The sequence below is a fragment of the Mauremys reevesii genome, linkage group 13 (assembly GCF_016161935.1).
Source record: "Mauremys reevesii isolate NIE-2019 linkage group 13, ASM1616193v1, whole genome shotgun sequence".
Classification (NCBI taxonomy): Eukaryota; Metazoa; Chordata; order Testudines; family Geoemydidae; genus Mauremys; species Mauremys reevesii.
Genome location: NC_052635.1, coordinates 36630003 through 36650532, shown reverse-complemented (window position 1 = coordinate 36650532; position 20530 = coordinate 36630003). Strand labels below are relative to the sequence as shown.

General features: G+C 39.1%; 1 long non-coding RNA gene across 4 annotated transcripts in view; it reads right to left on the bottom strand.

Moving 5' to 3' along the window:
- The window catches only part of LOC120379722, a 373098-nt gene that overhangs the window by 283425 nt on the left and 69143 nt on the right, over positions 1–20530 (bottom strand). Inside the window, exon 2 of one of the 4 annotated variants that reach the window (XR_005587551.1) lies at positions 7680–7715. The exons of the other annotated variants lie outside the window; for them this stretch is intronic. This is a non-coding gene — a long non-coding RNA (uncharacterized LOC120379722). The remainder of the gene's footprint in view (positions 1–7679; positions 7716–20530) is intronic. 4 annotated transcript variants of the gene reach the window in all.

Below are 20530 nucleotides of genomic sequence, written 5' to 3'. Positions count from 1 at the left end.
AGAAGTTGATCATTTGTCCAAGGATCTGAAATAACTAATTTCCTCTCTTTTCTGGAGAAGCCCAAATGCATCGTTAGTTTCATGCTCAATTTTCTGTATGCTTTTTCATCCACAGTCTGAGTAAGCTAAGTTTTAAACAACATTCACATGCCTCACACGGGATTCGGCAGCCCAGGCTCTGGTGGGCTCTTCAGTGTTATCACAGAAAAGGCAGATCTTCAGTGGCCATTTGAAAACATTTGATGGAAAGCTGGCCTGGAGCAGCCTGCAAGGAACTTGGAGGTAGAAGTACAGGTTGCTGGAGAGAAGAGCTTAGAGGAGGCACCAGGAAGTCAATCTGCACACATATGGCTAGAATGCTGGCTACAGTTCTAGCACCTCTGTAAATAGTCCTATTAATAAAGAACCAGTTTAGTTTTACAAGCGGGGACACCTTTCACATTTTTAAAGTAGCATACTGTACATTGAAAATTTAGGCTTCTGGCTTTTCCAAATGACCTGTAGCACAACATCAGCAGCAGTTAATCACTGCAATTTTCACTGAATATTTTCACATTAAACATAAACGTTGTCATTTTGATATGTGCATGAGGTTTTATGTACTGGGTTCTGGATAAAAGCCATGAAAAATCTCCATGCTTGAAAAACCAGTATCTTGCAACCTATGCTTCTCCCTTCAAGTTCCATGCAGGCTACAACATATGTGGATAAAGGATGCCCTTCCCTCAGGTTGAAATCCAGAAGTATAGTCTCTAATTGAAGTGAATGTGTTCTCCATATTTTTTCCTTCCTGCTACTTAAGTAGCAAACATAATTTCCACAATGCTGAGGGGAGGCAATCAAAATGAACAACAAATCTTTCAGTGTTCAAATGCTGTTGTTCTAAGAATTCTTGAGCTACACTTTTGGCTTTGGAATATGGTGATTTTTTGGTGGTCTGTTGTATTTGTTTCTTAACTGATATTATTTCTTTGAGCTTTTGACTATCTCCACCGGACTGTTAAAACCTAAATAGCTCCTGAGCTGAATTCTATCAGATTTGGAAGGTTTATGGAAATATTACTCACTGATAAACACTATACATTTTAACTGGATAGCTCTGTAGGTTTCTGAGGCAAAATGTCAAAAATGCCAGCATTTTGAACAGTGCCCAGAGCAGAATATCATAGCCAAAATTCTTCTAATTTCTCAAATTCCACCAAGTTTATCAGTCTTGGAAGGATGGAAGTGGCAAGGAAGTGTTCCAAGCAGAAAACAATTGATTTTAAACAGTTCCTGATACACTCAGTCTGTAAAATTACCATTAGACATCTCAGTGCAGCTGATAAACAATCTCAACATGGCTGACACAACATAGCAGAATGACTTCTTGTTCATATAGTAACACTGTAAACACTGTGTCAGAAAATGAAAACAAAAATGCTTAAAATTATTTTTAAGTATTTTCCCCTTTAGATTTTTTGGAAAATATTATTTCACACACCCTACAAGTTTGCTGGCTCAGGCAAAATGACCCAAATCTAAATTCCATATAATTTTGGTTTTGCAAAACCAAACCAAAAACTTTGCCTCCTTGATTCATCTCTAGATTAAGAATTTCTAATCTGACTCCTGTTGAAGTCAAATGAAAGACTATAGTAGGATTTACAGCAAGCAAGTCTCCCTTTAACAAACACACTTTTTGAACAGAACCTGTAAGTAGATCATCATAACTTTTACAAACTCATCAACATAACAATACCTTTGATCAAACACTTTCGTATGATGAATTTTCTGTGTTTGAACTGAGTTGCCTTCTGTGCTTACTAAACAGTAAAAGAATGAAGCCAATCTATCAACTATAAATATAGACAATCAGGGTATTTTTCAGTTTGATTTAAAGTTTTAGACATCGCAATTTAAAGACTGTTGTGTTAGGTGCCAGAGGAAGCATTCTGACTGAAATGATCGTTAGAGGGAAGGTAGGTGAAGTAATACCTCTTATTGGACTAACTTCTATCGGTCAAAGAGACAAGCTCTTCAGATCTGGGAAATGTATTTAGAGTTTCACAGCTGAATACAAGGTGAACAAACTGTTTATCATAAGTAGTTAACTACAATCTGTTCCACCTTCTATTTAGCTGTGACACCTTGAGTGCAAGTCCCAGACCTGAAGAAGAGCTCTGCGTAAGTTTGAAAGCTCGTCTCTTCCATCAACAGAAGTTGGTTCAATAAAAGATATTGCCTCACCCACCTTGTCTCTCCTATATTCTGGGACCAACTAGGCTACAACAACACTGCATACATGAAATAATTCTTGTGATCATCATTGTTTAAGCCACTTTCTTTCTGGATATCCTGTTTGTTGGTTTATTTTGTTTTATATGAAATGCTCTTTCCCTCTGTGGACACTGGGCTAACTTCTATCCTGACTTAGATCAGTGAAGTTAATTGGGGAATGAGGAAGTTGTAAGTTAAGGATAAAACTGACACATTTATAAATTAGGAGTGAAAATACAAAATATATAAGCAGATTTCTTTTAGAGTTATTAAAAAGATCCCCAAATAATTTGAAAATAGTCATTTAAAATAGAAACTTCCACAGTACTTAACCATAGTGTTACTAGCAGATGCTTCTGAATCAAACTACTAACTGGACAATGTACAGGATATTCTGGGAAGTGTAGTAGCTTTTAGGACAGCTTGGGAAGGCTGTCCTAACTAAGACAGTCCCCAGGCCTCTGCAGCAGCCCAGGGTCAGAAAGGCACAAAGGTGGCTTAAAAACTGCTTAGCCTCCCTCCAGAGCTGCCAGTTCTATGCTGTGCCTCAGAGCGCAGCACAGAATCTCACCCCATGAAACCAAAACCCTTTTTTTCTTCCCCCCCACCCCCCGTTTTCAAAAATCAACAGATTTTTGGTTTATCAAGGAAAACCCTAAAATGGTGGGGAAAATGGAAGCGTTCTGGGGGAAATTTCCAAGGGTATTGTCATTAAACAAAGAAGTGATCTATCTACCACCCCACTTCAACTTGGTTTTAAGTCCAAGGAAGGGATTGAGCTCTCTGGAACTGGTAGCTGCTCCTCCCCAGCCCATCTAGAAGTAACAACTGCTGACAGGACACAGGGGAAATTTACTTTAAAAAGTACAAGCAATTTGAAAAATGCCTAGCTTTGAAGAAAGTGCGGCTCAAACTCCCCACCTGACAAAATTAGCTGCCTGCCCCAGCCCTCTGAACTGCTGGAGATCATACTTCTGGAGAGAAACACAATGATTTTCAGATACAGTAGCGACCATGACACTAAAACTTTCCTGCAGCAGTTTGAGTTACTTTCCTGGGTTAAAGAGCAATGTTCCAATGAACACAAGAGAGTTTTCAATAATTTTTTTTTTAAAAAAGGGCCACAACTCTGTTTCACAACTTAACAGCAATTGCACGTTTCAGAAAGGAGCATATTTTTTCCTCCAAACTTCAATTTAGACATTTTGTAACCTACCATCTGTTCAGTGTTTGAGGATATGAAGGCCGGTGTTCAAAACTGTAGGGGACTCCTGCTAACAGATGGGGATGTTGTCTATTAGTCAGAAAACATCTGTCCTTCCCACCCTCCCCATTTTCATAGCCACCCATTTTGTCTCTCATGAGAGTCTTGACAAGTGAGTAGCAGTGACAGGCTTCCTGAGAGCCCCTTTGAGAGGGCTCCCCTTTAATGATGACATACAGATAGATAGCTCCTATGTAACAGAATACTGGGAATGGGCCACACTGGGGAAGTGGGATTACAAGAGGTAGTGTGCACTGTTAAGAGGTCATCTCTGGAGCCATCGCAAACATGTGAGTTGCTAACCCCCACTGCATGCTCATGTTTCTTGTACCCCAGTTAAATTGCATTACACTTGCAAAAAATGTATGGGAGGGCAAAGCTATATCACAGCCACCTTCTTCTAAAAACTACCACTCAGAATAGCAGTAGGGTTGATTTAAAAAAAATACTTGTCTTATTCTTCGGTGATGTCCACATTGAGGTTTTTATTTTAATAATTTCCCCAATAAGATTGTAGCGTATTTTTGAACTACATATTTTTGTGCTCTTAAATATGATTTCACAACCCACACAACTGAGTTAATTTCAAACTGTATTTGATTAGAACTGGTACTATATTCCTCCTAGTAAATTCCTTGTGATGATGAACTGCGGTCTTGAAGCTCAATGTTCAAAAGCATTAGGGATGCTTGCAGCCAAAGGGCTCCATGTATTACACTACTATTCTACTGAATAATTCAGCTAGTATTGAACTGGGGTAACTGCTGGCTGAAAAGCTTGACCATCCTGGATTACATGTATTTCTATAAAAACAGGGGAATTTCTTTTAAATTATTCTGTAAACATCACTTGCATCTGAAACATATGGGTAACTACCTGTGAGAAATATTGACAGATACACATTGAGTGGGAGAGCTGGTATAATGCAGTCAGCTCTGATCCAGTATTTTTGTAACACTGATAAAAATTACAAGGCTTTAGTTTATTTTCTAAAAGTTTTATTCTAAGATTATTGAAATGAACACCCACATTAGAGATATGACAATGTCACATATCCATGTGTGAAAACAACCAGGAAATGTTTTCAGAAATACCAGAATGTCCTGCTCTGAGTAGCATCTACTTACTTTACCACCTATTGGAAAATCATTGCACCTTATACTTTTGCTATCCAGTTAAAATATGTTGGGTTTAATATAGCAAGAGTAGTTTTCTTTATTTCTCTCTCTCATGCTGCTGGGTGTACCACTCTGTGTGCTCTTCGTAAAGCACGAAGGGCCAACTGAGTTATTGTACTACTGTCATCTGTTTTCACTATTTTCTTTCACCTCATGCCTCAGCTACAGAATTTTCCAGTGTGGTTCACACTCACTGTATGTTAATTTGTCGGCTCTCTCTCAGCAACTTCCTTTTGTATTTAAAAATATAAAGGGCCAGATTCTGCTCTATAACATTTCCTGTTTGTGGTGCAAAAGGGATCCAGTGGTACAAAAGGGATCCAGAACTGCCCTACCTCCTTGCTCTGGGGCACAGCCTGGGAAGAAAGGGGTGTGGCCAGAGTGCAGCACTGGGGTACCAGTACAAACCAGCACAAGTTAAAGCAACCATGAGTCGGTTTGTACTTGAACTGAGCAACGAGGCAGACCCCAGTTGCCCCCAAAAGTTGAGGATGCAGGGAGGAGACACAAGAAAGGTGGTGTGATGCCACCTTTGCCCCCACCTGGGTGTGTGGATCACAGCTCTCTGGTACACCTGAGGGTCAAACCCAAAGCATTCAAGAAGTAAATATCAATGTGTACAATATTTTGGTATTATTCTCTCAATTATTGTAAGTAAATAACACTGCTTTTGCAAAAGCCCATAGCCCATGATTACTCCCAGAGCAAATCTGCAGTAAAACAGGTGGCTCAGGTTAGTAGAGTCAGATCGAGCCTTGCTACAAATGTTTAAAGCAGACTCTCCCCTCGCTGCTTTACTTCTATCATGTAATTACCCTCTCTCTTTGACTGAAGTGGACAGCCAGTCTCTAAACAGCATTGCTCCACTGCTAGGGGTACACATTCCAGAGCTAATCCCGGAGAACTCTCATATGCACTGCACTTCCTCTTCAGCTTTCTCTTCAAACTAGATTCAAATGCCAGCCGTTCACACCTGTAAAATTTGAGCTAGCTCCTCTGTTGGTATAAATCAGCTAAGTTCCATTGAAATCAAGGGATCTACACCAACAAAGGATACGGCTGAGGCTTTTTGACCAGATTCTGCCCTGCAGTGAGAGCTTTTCTTTTGACTTCAATGGGCATAGGATCCGGCCTTTCATTTTATTTCCTGGCTCTGCACCTGATTCTGTTATCTGATCACTAAATAAAAATGAAATATGATGAATTAGGTTCCACTAAGGGGCTCCAATAATTATTGCTTATAAATTTTCCTAGTATTCTAGTTTAAACAGCAGTCTTTGGTTTTATGAATAATTTGCTGTTCAGTGCTGTGATTTAAGGGCCATGGAAAGATTTAGACTTCCTTTTTTCCCCCTGTTGATCATTGAATAGTGCTTTCCCTACCATCTCTCTCTTCCTGAGACACAGCAATAGAGGCAGATAAGTATGGTTGCAGCAACCAAGCATACTATTATACATCTGTGTCAACTCTGGAAGGAGTTTATGCTAAAAGACCAGAAGAGCTTGAATATGATTTTGCTTTTAAGGTTTCACTTTTTGCCTCTGACTAATTCAAGTATTTAAAATTAGAAATCTTTATCTACACAAGGGGCAGCAGTTTGTGATCTGCTGATAAAGAATTTATTTTAGAACGACACAGATTTTGTTTGATTTGGGGATAAAATGTGCTGATGCTCATTTTCAAATGCTTTCTGGCCAGACTCTGGAAACATTCTATACATTGGTCTCCCACTGAAGTCAATGGCAGTTTTTTGGTAGAGAGAGCGAGAGAGTGACACACACGCACACACACAGTGGCAGGATAAGTCCAGTTGTGACAATTGGGTAATATAATTTTTGCCTACTTGGAAATTATTTTTGAGAATCAATGTTATAAACAGGTGGAAGAGAACCAGACATAGAGATTGAATTAGTCCAAATGAAGAGGGCCTACTGATATGGCTCAAGGGCAATGTAGAGATAGGACTTAATAAATAAGAAAATGTGGCCAAATTTGGCCTTATAGAAATGGTGAGCAAAATGATGAGGGGATGAACTATGCCACCCACTCTACCCTCCCCTCCACCGCAACTCCTTCTGGGGTTCCTTAAAGGAGACTACAAAAAAATTACATCCTAGATCATCTCATCTTCCTTGATTCCAAGTCAGAAGGAACAGACCAGACAGAAAGATTTTCTTCCCAAGAGAAAGCTCAGCAGGCCTTGCTCTTATTTAAGAAACTTCGTTTTCACCTGTGAGTTCTGAAAGTCAGCATAGTATCATTAGAGAGACAGGGTGGGTCAGATATCTTTTTATTGGATCAACGTCTGTTGGAGAGAGAGGGACAAGCTTTTGAGCTTTCACAGAGCTCTGGGAAAGGTACTCAGAGTGCCACTGATAAATAGAAGGTCGAACACAGAGTTTAGCATAAGTAGTTCGCATATATTCTAAGGGACCATTCAAAGTGAAGTGGCCCGTTAACATCCATGAAGTGATAGGACAAAAAGGGGGATTAGTGGGTTACAAATTGTTGCAATAAGCCATAAATCCAGTCTCTTTATTCAGTCCATAAACTTTAGTGCCTAGCAAAATTATGAATTTAAGCTCTCAGGCTCATCTTTTGAAAGCATTGTGGAGGTTTCCTTTGAGGATGAGGACTGATAGATCAGATAGAGTGTAATCATCATGACATTCAGCCCTCAGCCCATTAGTGGGAATTCCTAATTGTCAGTACTGAAGAGGCATGTAAGCTCCTGTTCTGTCTGCCCTTTTGTGTTACTTTCTGTCCCACGATTGTTTTCCTCCTATCTTAACTGCACTGTACATGTTACCACAGAGAGGTGACATGGCCCATCCAGATCTGCCTTGTCTGAGGAGAAAGGACACAACCAGATGTCGTCCTGGACCCTGACTGCAATATGAGTCTGGGTCCAAGCAACAGGTACTCTTGCCAACCAAAAGCGTCCATTTGTGACTGTACAGTGTTTCAAGAACATTACCTTTTCTATCCTGCCTCTCCTCCACCTTGTGTCTCTCTGTCAAAAACAAAAGAAGTGAATACACGTCACACATAAGGGCTGAGAGTAAAATTAACTCTTTCCTTTTTGGCATCTTAAAAACTAACACATTTTATTTATTTGTTAGTCTCTAAGGTGCCACAAGGACTCCTCGTCGTTTTTGCTGATACAGACTAACATGGCTACCTCTCTGAAATCTTTCCTTTTTGTTAAAGGTTGTTAATGAAAATGAGAGAGTGATATTTTGCCTCCACAAGGAGAGAGACTTTAATAGGTCTTAATTAAGTTAAATGTGTATAATTAATCCATTTCAGTGTAAATGCTTGTTTTATTTTCTTGTTCTTTCTTGTATTTGCTAAATTTCCCACTTTAGAATTAATGCTTTTGGGTGTTTGCCAAGAAACTGAGTAAACGAGGGTCTCTAGAAAAAAACCCAAACCTTTGTATCAGTGTTTTAACATTGGCCCTGGAGATCAAAACAACAAACAAATCCTTAAATAGTAACTCCAAGTATTACTGTAGCTCAACAAAAAAATGCTACACTTTTCACAATATCCCCTAAATCACGTACATAACATGTCCATTAAAGAAGTATATCATTTTACACTTATAAAATTAAATACAAGTGCAATGAGAATACAAATATTTGCTACAGGATAGCACACATTTTACATGCTTTTTGTTGGTTTTAGGTCATGCATGCATACCCTAGCAAAAAAAGCCACATGGCAGTTGTAGGTAGGTAGTTTTGTCAAGTGACAAAGTCTGGACAATTGTGTCCCTTTGTGAGTTTTGCCACTGACTTGCTTTTTGATTTTGAGCAAGTAAGTTAATATCTCTGTATACCTCACTCACAAGTCAAATGGGTAGACCAGCAAATTACCAACCTCATAAACCAATTTTAAGTTTCTTAGATGAAAGCTGCCATAGAAGTATTATTACTGCATGTGTGATTCATGGCAGTGACAGGAAATCCCTGAAGAGATAATTTTCTTCATTTTAAAATTATTTTAATGTCTATAAAATGTACTTTAGGCTTAAATAGTGGTTAAGGTGGATGAGTCAATTGTGAGTTTAAATAGTGGGTAAGGTGGTTGAGTCTAGTCAACACAACACTTTTGGGACCACTTGCACCTTTTTGTTTGCTGGCATCCCAATCTTATGTTAACCCTTAGTATGTACTTACACACACGTGCATGCACCCTCCTCCCCGTCCCCCAGCCTTTCCCTGCAGATCTTCTACAGCAGGAAGAGTGAAATATTCAATTCATGAAACATATAAAAACTATAAAACTCTGACTTGGGCTAGGCCAGTAGTGTGTGTGTGAATACAAATGTTCCTTTTCGGGAATGTGTACAAGGCAAATTATTGTACTGCAAACCAGTGTGTGAATCTACAATGCCCCAGCTTGCCACACAGTAACATCCTGTGGGGATACTGCTAGAGTGCCATCAAAGTCGCAGAGTGCAGCTTAGTGTACCACTACTTTAATGCTAAGTCACACTCTGAGACTTTGACGGTACTGCAGCAGTGCTCCCACTGGACATTACACTGTGTGGTTAGCTGGTGTACTGTAGATTGGCTCTCTGGCTTGCAGCTCAATAATTTGCTTTGTAGACAAGCCTTTAGACTATAGGGGTAAGTCTCAGAACAGGAATAGGCCATTTGTCAAACAGGTCTGCCCATTTTTGGTTTGTCATTATCATTCCTTCTTTCCTTTTCAGCACTCAAGGCTCATACCTAAGAGATGTTGAGCTTCCTGGCCCCAGAAATTAAGCACATGCTTAACCTTAAACCCATGAGTATGACAAATCAGGAATTTATTGACAAATCTCCCCCCCCCCCCCATCAGAAAATTTTGATTCATTTAATTCAAAACTGTTGATGAAACAGGATCAGTTTTGATGACTCTCCTGACTTGAATGTTAAAGAGTTTTGAAATTTGACATTTTCAAAATAAAAAAATTCAGTTTTCCAGTTTGCAATGCATTAGTTTCAAAATGTAAGCTAATTAGACTGATAAAGATAAAAAAAGAGAAAGCGGTCCAAATCAAAACTAAACATTATCAAAATGAAACACTGATTGACCTGAACACCTTCACCCCCCTCCCACACACACACACACACACACACACACACACACACCTTTTTTGATGTCTGAATATTTGAGATTGACTTTTTGTCCCAATTCAGCATGGTAAAAAAGTTCAAAATAATATTCAAAAATATTAAGAAAAATCTCAAAAATATTCACAGGACAGGAAACACATTGGTCAGCCCATCCCTAACCATGAGTTTACTTTACATGCTTAAAGTTAAGCAGATGCTTAAGTGTCTTGCAGTATCCAGAATGCTCAGCACCTTAAAGGATTTAGCCCTTAGATACTGTTGTAGTCGGTGTGATAAAAATGTAGACAGATACAGTGTTTCATCACCCCACTCAATCCTCTATTCAGATGTCCTCTAAATCTTATCCTAGATGCTCTCTGAAGCATGGCTTTATGCTGTTTGTTTATACAGTGTCTAGTACAATAGGGCCCTAATCTCTGTTTTTAGAAAATGCCATAGTTAATAATATACAGGGAGAAGTGATCTCAGAGTGTAATAGATAAGAATGCATAGTTTAGATCATATGGTTTTCTTATTCAGTGTTGGTCTAAAAAACAATTTTTTTTAAATGAGAGACTAAGATCAGTTAATTCATCCTCATTAAATGATGATCTAATGATCCTGTACAGAACATTGACACCTTGCTGAGCAAGTTTGACGACAAGAGGGGTTGCTCAAAATCGAAAAGTCCTGAACTGGGATCTAACACATTCCTATTAGGCCACATTCTTTTCTTGGTTACCACAGATTTATACCTGTATCCATGCGACCAAACTTAGCCCAAGATCAATTGCACCTAGCTAAACCAAAACCCAATGAAGCCAAATTGGGAAATTATGACTCAATCTTCTCTCCCATTGTGGGAGATTGTGACCCTAGGACATATTGACGCCAATTGGCAGAGGACAAGAGTGCACAATGGTTATAGAGGTTCCCTGGGTCTGGTATCTACAGACTAGCTTACCAAAGAGAGTCACATAAGGTCTCTCTTGAAAGCCAGTGTCACACTGGTCATCATAATCTTTGTAAAATATATGTGCAGATAATATGTAAGGAGGATAGATAGATGGGTATAGATAGATATTCTTAAAGCCTTGATGTTTAAGGCAGGTCACCCAGAAGTACATGCCTTAAGAGAGGTTTCCCCAAACAGAAGTTGTTAGACACTTATCTTCCTAGCTGACCATTGTTTATTGCATGTCTTACAGTGAAAATCTATTTGCATATTGAGTAAATGCTAAGGAAGAGATTGCATGGAATTCAGGAACGAAATTAACATGAAGAATAAATAGCAGGGGTTTGCAGGTGAAGAACAAATAGCTGACCTAATATATCTAGGGGTGCAAAGAAATGCCTGGGCATCCTTCATCTAGGGAGACAAGCTGCCATCCCGGTTGATCTTATGCAGTGGTGGGCAACCTTCCCACAGCTCCCATTGGCCGGGAATGGCGAACCATGGCCACTGGGAGCTGCGGGCAGCCATGCCTGTGGACAGTCAATGTAAACAAACTGTCTCGCGGCCCACCTGTCCAGAAAGAGTGGGGCCTATGGAGGCCTGGAAGGTAATGCTTGTGTTCCTTGTGGCTGGTGGAGTCAGAGAGCTGACCCCTGGCAGGCACAGACAAGACTTCGTCAAGCTAAAGGCAGATAATAGCAAGGTGCCACATAACCCTGGGTACCCCTGGGAAGTTTCACAGCAATTTGCTCAAAAAAGAATTTAAGGACTGTGATAATTTTCATACATAATCGCACAGCAGTACCCTTCCTGGGTCTCTTGGGTGTTATTTTCCCTCACCGAAGTAGTTTCTGATTACTTTGTTTTAACTCACTCTTTTCTCAAGTATATTTTTCACTCAAATAAATGAGAAGATCTAATTGACAAACTGCTGGTTTTTATGGAGCTGTAGCTAAACCATTATACTTGATTAAAGATAGAGATACCTCAGAAGGCAACTGGATACTACCTTTGGCCCTACAACAATAATGAGAATCAGGTACAAAGAAAAATAACTAATGTATGTAGAATACATGTTCAGATTACTACCCAATGTACTTTCTGTGTATCCCATTGTCAATAACTGCATGAAAGACATTTTTGTAGATGACGTATATTCTATCACTGACAACTCAGACTCAAAGCCTACATTAACATTCTCTACCTGTATATTTCAAATTGGAGGTAAAATGGCATTTTAAGGAAGTCTGGTTAAAAAAAACCCTCTTTATTACTCCAGATCCTTTTTCTTAGGTAATGCATTGAACTTCTGATTCTGTACTGAGGACATCATAATCTCTCTAATCATTCTATACCACTCACAGACACAATACAAATGTATTAGTTATTCCAAACAAATATATGTCCAGATTTTAAAGGTCTGAGTTAAATCCATAAATGCAAGAACACTTCAGAGAAAATAATCCATGCTAGCTGAGCCTTCTTAAAACATCCTTCCCTCACATGTAGGCGTCCTACTTATGCAAATTAAAATAATAAGGATATTCCAATCTCATACTTCAGGGCATCATATTGTTCACTGATGAGAGTCAAGAAGCTTGATCTGATTTTGTATGGAATCCAGGTTTATATGAAGACTCCAGTGGATGTTTCAGGTTTTGTATTTTGGAATAAGAGTGTCCACATGAAGAGCTATTCTGCAGTAGTTATAACATTTTAAATTCACACCCTCTCTTATTCCAGAATAATTTCCCTATGTAGGCCAACCTTTAGGACACTTTGAAAGTCCCATATTTAATACCCTGGTGTCATAATAAAACATTTAACATCTACCACCACTGTCTAAGAGGCAACCTATGCTCTTGGAGGACTGCACATGGATCTTACTGAATTCAATGAGATCTGCACTTGTGTATCAAGACAAAAAATTGCCCCAAAACACTTTTGGTCAATACAAAGGGCATCAAAGATATGTATTCATGGAAGAAATATTCACATTTGCTGTGATATTTGTCTTTGGCACAAATTAAGTTGAGCTTTCCATTGTTACCAGGACAATAGACGAGGCTTGAAAAAAAATCAGTTAATGTATTTTGCATTCAACTTCTGAAATAAGCTACATTCCATAGCTCAGACTTGGGAATATATCGTTTCCTGCCACCTCCCCAAATACAGAGATATGGATAACAATTTGCTTCTCAGTTCTTTACTTCTCCACTTTTATGCTTTCATGGTCATACACTACTCTTTGTCTCTATTTAAATTCTCTTCAGAACTCCAGTTGTAGCCAGAAGCACAGTTAGCTCATCTGCAATTCTGAACATGTACACTTCCCTCATCTTTTCTTCCAAGCACATGCCCTTAGCAACTCAGCAATGGTGTGTGTTTTTAGGACTCATCTACATACAAAGCCACTGGGGGATCCTAGTAACAGTTGTGAACAAAAGTTGAATTTCCCTTAAACATTGTTTGCTTTTGTAAAATAAACACTTAACCTAAAGAACCTATTTTGGGAATAAACTAAACTTCAGCCTGATAACATTTTAAGACCCATATTTAGACCCATTCTATTTCACCGAAATACTGGCTTCTACCATAATGAATTACATGGCCTACCACATAAAAATGTAGCATGATTTAAAGATTTTATTTTAATTAAAATAAACACCAAAAAAGCCCACTGAACTGATTTATTTGACTTGATTCTGATTGTTATTCTATTGTTCTGATTCCTGTACCTAATAATTTCAGGGGAGATACCTCTGATTTTACCCTTGGTGTGTGTAAGTGAGGTAAAAAATAGAAACATAACATTTAAAAGCTGTGTGAACTCTCATAGTCATACCTGTTTTCTTAAGGTAACTGGGCATTTATTGCACATCTAGATCAAATTGAACAATATTCATTTAATATATTATACAATTATTAGTGACATTAGGTAAATATTATTCAGCAATGTTTTGCAGTATTTGACCACTTCTAAAGCTCATTGAACAGTATTTGCCAAATAAAATATGAAGGCAGCTATTTTCACGAAGTCTAGAAGAAATTACCCTAAGTACCCAGCTCTCAAAGTCAATTGGAGTTAAAGGAGTTGGATTGGAAATCCCAGACTGAATGAACATTGGCAATATTCATGAAATAATTTAATTAAATTACTTGGCTAGCATTTGACCACCATCACCAGTTGCCTATAGGTGGCTAGATTTAGTTAATGTCTTTATTCCAATAGGGTAATTATATTCTCCCTACCTCTTCATTTGCATGCAGCATCCTTGGTCACTGTCCTAAAATGTTGCATAGTCTCTTTTGTGCTCCATTGGAGCTTTACACATTACAAATAATGATTTTAGTACACTCCTACCTTTTATTTCCTCCATCTCTTTGCATTCAATGTAACCTGGGTTTCCCTTCTGCCCCCAACTGTCTCTGCAGTTGCTTTCTCTTATGGTGGCCTTTTCTCACACAACTACCTTTTGACATTTTGAAAAGAACGTGAGCGAGATGTCAGGCTTCTCTTCTGCTGCTCATATAGCTTCTAGTTACATCAAAAAATGGTGAAGATAAAGTCAAAGGAGACAGGACCATTGAAATCAGAATTGTCACAATTTAAGAGACCTACACTTCTGATCAGCTATCAACTGAACATGTTTTAGCGTATTTGGATGGGTGCTAAAACCAAACAGTTGGTAGAAGTGTTTCAGGATCTCAGGACAGCTACAGATTAAAAATAGCTGGCCTAAGTAGTTAGCAAACTAGAGGACAAACTGATTATTGTGTTTTGCTTACAGAAGTGAAACTTCATTTTAGAAAATACATGCATCTTCTACATAGATTTTAAGGCCATCCATTCTCAAGTCCTGCATAACACAGGTCGCAGAATTTTACATGAAGTCCAACAACTTATGGCTAAATAGATAACATCTCTTTTAGAAAAAACATCCAGTCTGGATTTAAAAACTCCAAGCACTGTAGACAGTTTACCACACCCCTCGATTATCTATGCCAATGGTTCATCCTCTGGTATATGGCTTCTGATGGCACAAAAACTGAATTAGAGATGTTGAGTAAATGAAGTAGCCTCTAACATGGCAGCAGCATCCAGAGACATCAAAGCACTTTGATGATAAAGACGCCAGTCCTTAACCAGATGGCATGGTGTTTGTTCTTGAGCTACACAGGGGCAGGCCAGAGACCTCAAGAAGCCCCAATGGGAAAGATGTAAGTTAAGCTGCTTATGATCACAGTGTACCCTGTTGTAATGAAGAAAGATCTTTCAGTTCATATGGATGTTCTGAAGGGCATGTGAGAGCATATCCGGGGAGACTAGAGGATGTGGATTTCAGTTGTCTATCTGCCAAGAAATGTACCATTGATCCAAAAGATAGTCATGTATCATCTGTTTCTGCTGTTCCTTAGAAAGATTGTGTCTGATGTACTGAGAGGCTCAACTATTTCAGAAAAGGGTCATCTTGACATTAGCCACCATTTTTTATGTGGCTTTGGGATGAAATTTTGAAGTAAGCTATTTGATAGTTTGCTATGTGCAGTAATGCCACGAGGCCCTTACCTTTGTACCTAAATCGTTGGGGGAGTTATGCCAGCCCAGTCCAGGAACCTGGAAATTGGAGTTTTCCAGGTTGTACCAGCGATAATATGGAGAGCAGAGTTGATCAATGAGTCCAACCTGCCACAGTGATGACTGGAACCCCATGCTGCAGCACAATGTTTGGGAGGTGCAATAATTTAGACGTTGGTAGATGTCCATAAAGTTACAGTGGTAGTGTCCCAAGGAGCTGCCAGCAACCCTGAGGAGTATGACTCTCAACTGAATTCCAATGTGTGTCTTCTTGATGTTGTGTCGAAAGGACAAAGAGCGGACAAGCTTTATCCCCAAATAAGTTGAATATGGTTAAAAAATGATTGGTTGATTGTTCAGAAGGAGCTGCAGCTGTCGATGAGATAACCAGTTGGTAAGATGGAAACAAGATGACACAGTCTTTAGTGCCTTTAGTGTAAGTCATTACTTTGAAAAGTACTTGGCCATGGTTTTGAGGTCTGATGACAGGCAGGCCTCCAGCTCCTCAAAGCTCCTTCTGGCTATTGCCAGGCAGATATTCATCAGTACACACAAACTTATTTGCTGAAGTGGGCAGCAAGTCAGCTGCATATATACTTAAAGAGAATCAGAGCCAGGACAGATTGCTATGGAAGTCTGCTGTTCATACAATATGGGTGACTTGAACCATCTCCACACTTTATGATCACTGTTAGGCATCATCTGCATGATAAACCCTACAAGTTTCTTGTCTGGGACGAAGCAGTATAATTTTCGGATTAGTCCAGGATGCCAAACTGTGTTGTATGCTGACAAAAGATCAACAAAAAAGGTACTGACCTTCTGTCCTGCCTCAAACTTATCTGCAGTAAAATATATCAATCCAATCACTTGATCTCCAGCACTAAAGCCTGGTTGGAACCGTGGTAAGGGGCAACTATGTGTCAATTAAAGGCAACAATTGTTTAAGTACCTGTCTCTCAGGCAGCTTAAAAGCGATGCTGATCAGACCAATTGGACAATAGTTCTTTGGGTCACCTGCCTTCATTCCAGGCTTAAGAAGTGCCACTACATGTGACCTTCACTAGACCTTTGGAACTGTATAGCTTTGCAGACAAGTGTTATAATGTCTGAGCAGAAAGTCACAACAGAATGAGCTTATGTGATTCAGGAACTTCCCATCAATATGTCAAGCCCAGGAGCTAGGTAGGGTTTTAAAAAAGAAATAGCTGATTCCAGTTCCTCCCTAGCAAATGGCTAGGATAAGCGGAAGTTGGCTGAGGGGGTTGGGAATGGGCCACATCCATCCTAATTGAATTGGCCTCATTAGCACTGACCCCTCACTCAGTAAGGCAACTCCCATCTTCTCATGTGCTGTATATTTATACCTGCCTACTGTATTTTTCACTCCATGCATCTGATTAAGTGGGTTATAGCCCATAAAAGCTTATGCACAAATAAGTGTGTTAGTCTCTAAGGTGCCACAAGGACTCCTTGTTGTTTTTGCTGACTCTTTTGGAGAGCAGACAATATCTTCCCAATCATGATCTCTGTGATTACTGGTTGGCTGTTGGCCGGGACATATGTAGGGTGTTTTGGGGTCTCCTCTGCCCAAAGACAATGAACAAGACCTCAAGCACTACTGCTTGAGTGCAGGAAATCCACACTTTCAACATATTCACCTTTCCTGCTTCTTAACAGTCAGACATTCTGTTAACATATTATTTTGTCCCCTCAGGCAAAGCAGACTGACTTTTTGATAGAAGTTGTCACAAACATCATCCCAGCAGGGTATATATGCCCTACAAAAACCAAGTGGAATCAGCTTTCTAGCCACACTGAAAGTCTCAGACGACCTTGTAAGCCATGTTCACTTCATCAGCTGTATGCCATGACTTCCTGACTACAAGGAGTCTGTTTCTTCTCTGAAATGGTCCCAGTCGGCATGGTGAAAGTTCCATCTTCCAATCTGGTTTACTTTGGCTGCTGCAATCTCTAGCTCTGCTATCACTGTTAAAAGGGGCCATTACTGAGAGTTAGGAAGTTTCAAAGTGTACTCAGAGAGAGCAGCTACAGAGACAAAAACAAGATCTGGTGATGACCCAGTACTCCAGGGGGCTGAGTAGAAAGTACATGACCACTTCGGGTCATAAAGGAAGCATTGGTAGCATTGTCCAGTCGAGAAGCATTTCACCATCAGGAGAATCAGTGGCATGGCCAGCAATTGTTTGGTGGGAACTGAAGTCTCCATTCACCATTGCAAGATTTGGAACAAGAGGGAGCAGAGGATGTAGCCATTGTTCAGAAGGGGGATGGTAAACATTCATTGGATTTATACAATTTGCAAGTATGAGGTGTCAGGTGATGCTGTTGCCTTCCTCAGATTGTCCAAGTACTTGAAATTTAAGTCCAAGTTTCACATATGTGCAAATTCCAAACTGTCAATGACTGGCAGCTGCAATCTGATAACCCCTGATCTGTAATTGAGTCTCTGCTGGAATGCGTTTCTTGAAGCATTAAAACATCTGTGATCATATTAGCAGCTAGCGGGTGAAGAATATCACTTAGAGGGGCAGAGATCCCCTCTATATTCAGCTGTAAGATTGTTAGAGTTTTGATGGCCAAGTTGTGGTTAATGACACACACTTAAAAATTTGCATCTTATCTCCAGTTTGAACTTTATTGATGCCAACTTCCAACATTTTATATTCAAGGAATATAGATACTGATGAAGTGAGTCACATGCAGCTTTACTTTCTTGGAACTTGTAGCTTTTTCCCCTGGATGGTTTCAGAAAAATGATGAGAGATTTTTTGTGGGAGTGAAGAGTGGTTGGATTGGGAAAACTCAAAACCAATATTCCTTCTTTTGGAAGGAATGGATATTTTTACTACCCCTGAAGCAAAAAAGGGAAGGAAGGGGAGATTAATTTTTTGGCTTGGGAGTTACTGAGCCATTGAAGAGAGTTTACAGGAGGGGATAAATTTTGCTCATCTGTGGAACAAAATACATGAAGTGGCCAAAAAGTAAAAGACAACAAACTTCATGAAGATCAAGGGGCATTTGTTTTTCTCCTTTTCCTGGATGAGATAGCAGCATTACACAGGCTAAACAGAGAGAAATGGTAACAGGAAAAAAATGCTTTAAAGAAACCAGAAGATTTTATGCTGGAATTTTACTGAATAGGTTTTAGTTCTGGGTTAACTATTAGAGCACTTTGTGTGTCTCCTGGGCCTCTGATTTTGTAGGAAAAAAAGCCAAAAAGATTTTTGGGACAACTGACATCAAAGTGTGGGGAAGACTCCATCCAAAAAAATGTAGAATACAAAAACAATAGAATTACCTCTGTTCCAGCCAAGTAGTCTCAGACATCATCAAATTCCTCTTTTTTGTGACTGTGATATTCAAACACTCCAAATACTAGGCCATTTCATTGAACAGTGAATATTTTAAACTGCAGAATGTAGTGAGTCACCCTTTTGGTACTGGTTATATACTGCCCAAGTAGCATGCATTTTAGAAACGTAAGGCACAGATTCTTGTCCTGAAAAGTTACAATTTATATAGACAACCTAGATAACAATGTGGATGGTAACAATGCGATATAGCAATTGTTTTTGCAATCCTATTTCCAATTTTTTTTAAAATAATCACTGGCAGTCATTTATTTTCTTAATGGCAGCTGGTTGAAGCTGCCCAGAGGTTTGGAATGTTACAAATAATCTCATGGGAGATAAATTAGTGGAGAAAGTGCAGGTGAAGCAGTCAAAGGTGAGAGATAAACGCAATTCATCACACACAACTTTAGATAGCTCAGCACTGGCACACACGGAAAAACATTGCTACAGAAGGTGAAAAGTACAATTACACAATATATAATTAATAACGTGTATATTGCGCCAGTCCATTATAATAGAAGAAGACAGAGTTAGGGCACAGTTGAAACATTCTAGGGGCGTTTAGGCAGCGTGAGGCGTGAGACACACAATTTCACTAATCATATCAAGTGAACTTGTGTGGCTAAATTCCTGTGCACTGTTTAGACCATGTACTTCCTCTGTGACAAAGATTAGAGTGAGACAAACTTTTTATACTCAGGAAACATCTATTATGCTCTATGGGGTTGATCAGGCAGCTTCAGTTAGATACTTAAAAGGAAACAAGGCTCTTTTTAAAAATTCTAGCCCCACATCTTCATTTGGGATTTTTAATTTTCACCCTCCCCCACCACCACAGAAGGAACTTTGACACTGAATCAGACTGATCTCTTTCCCTGTCGAATTAATTTGGCTGTGGGTCTGGCAAATTCAAGTGTTGAGAAAGTTAAAATATTAAGGAAATTCAGACTGCAATTTATTGGGCACTGCATTTTTTTTGGTTGAGTGCACATGCTTTGCAATATATAAAGTATACAGCTCTGAGACAGACGAATAACACAATTCCGACTCTCCATTCTAAATTCACTGGAATATAAAATGGACAATAAATTAGGTCGTTAAATTAAAATTTCTTTATCATGCAGTATGGGCTCTTGTCCATGACACGCCTCACCATAATTTCTCCTATAGAACACAATCTGAATTGCTCTCCTTAACATTTTATCCTTTCACTGCTAGCTTCTAATAAATTGTCTCCTGCATTTCAAATTGTCTTTTTCTATAGCATCCCAAAAACGTATGTTTAATCCATTCATTATGCTTCTCTTGTAACTTTCTCCACAACTCCTAAAAGGAGATTAGAGCAACTCCACTTGAAGAGTCCACTCCAACAGGATTGCATAGATTTGTTGGGTAAAACAACTGAAAATTGTGATCCTGGGAAGAGCAAGTAATACTTTTTTTTCCACCATATGTTGATTCCTTTCTAAGTATTTTGGACTGATAAATCATTGCCCAGTGAGGAATGGATAAATATCATAGCCACATCACATATGTAATCAGAGTGCATTGTAGGAAGAAGAGAAAAAGTACAGTTTAAATGTGTTCTTTCCAAAGCACCGGAATGACAGGTTAGTGCAAGTGGAAAAATTGTTTAACAGGATGAAGCTAATTCCACAAATGGATTCTTTAGGGCAACAAAGTTTTATAGGTAGTTTTTTAGATTGTACTAGCTCAAACAGTGCCTCTAATTTAGGAAAAGCCCTGAGGTTTCCTAAAATCTAAGTAGTTGAACCCAGAAAAGGAGAAACTAAAAATGACTGAATGTCATGG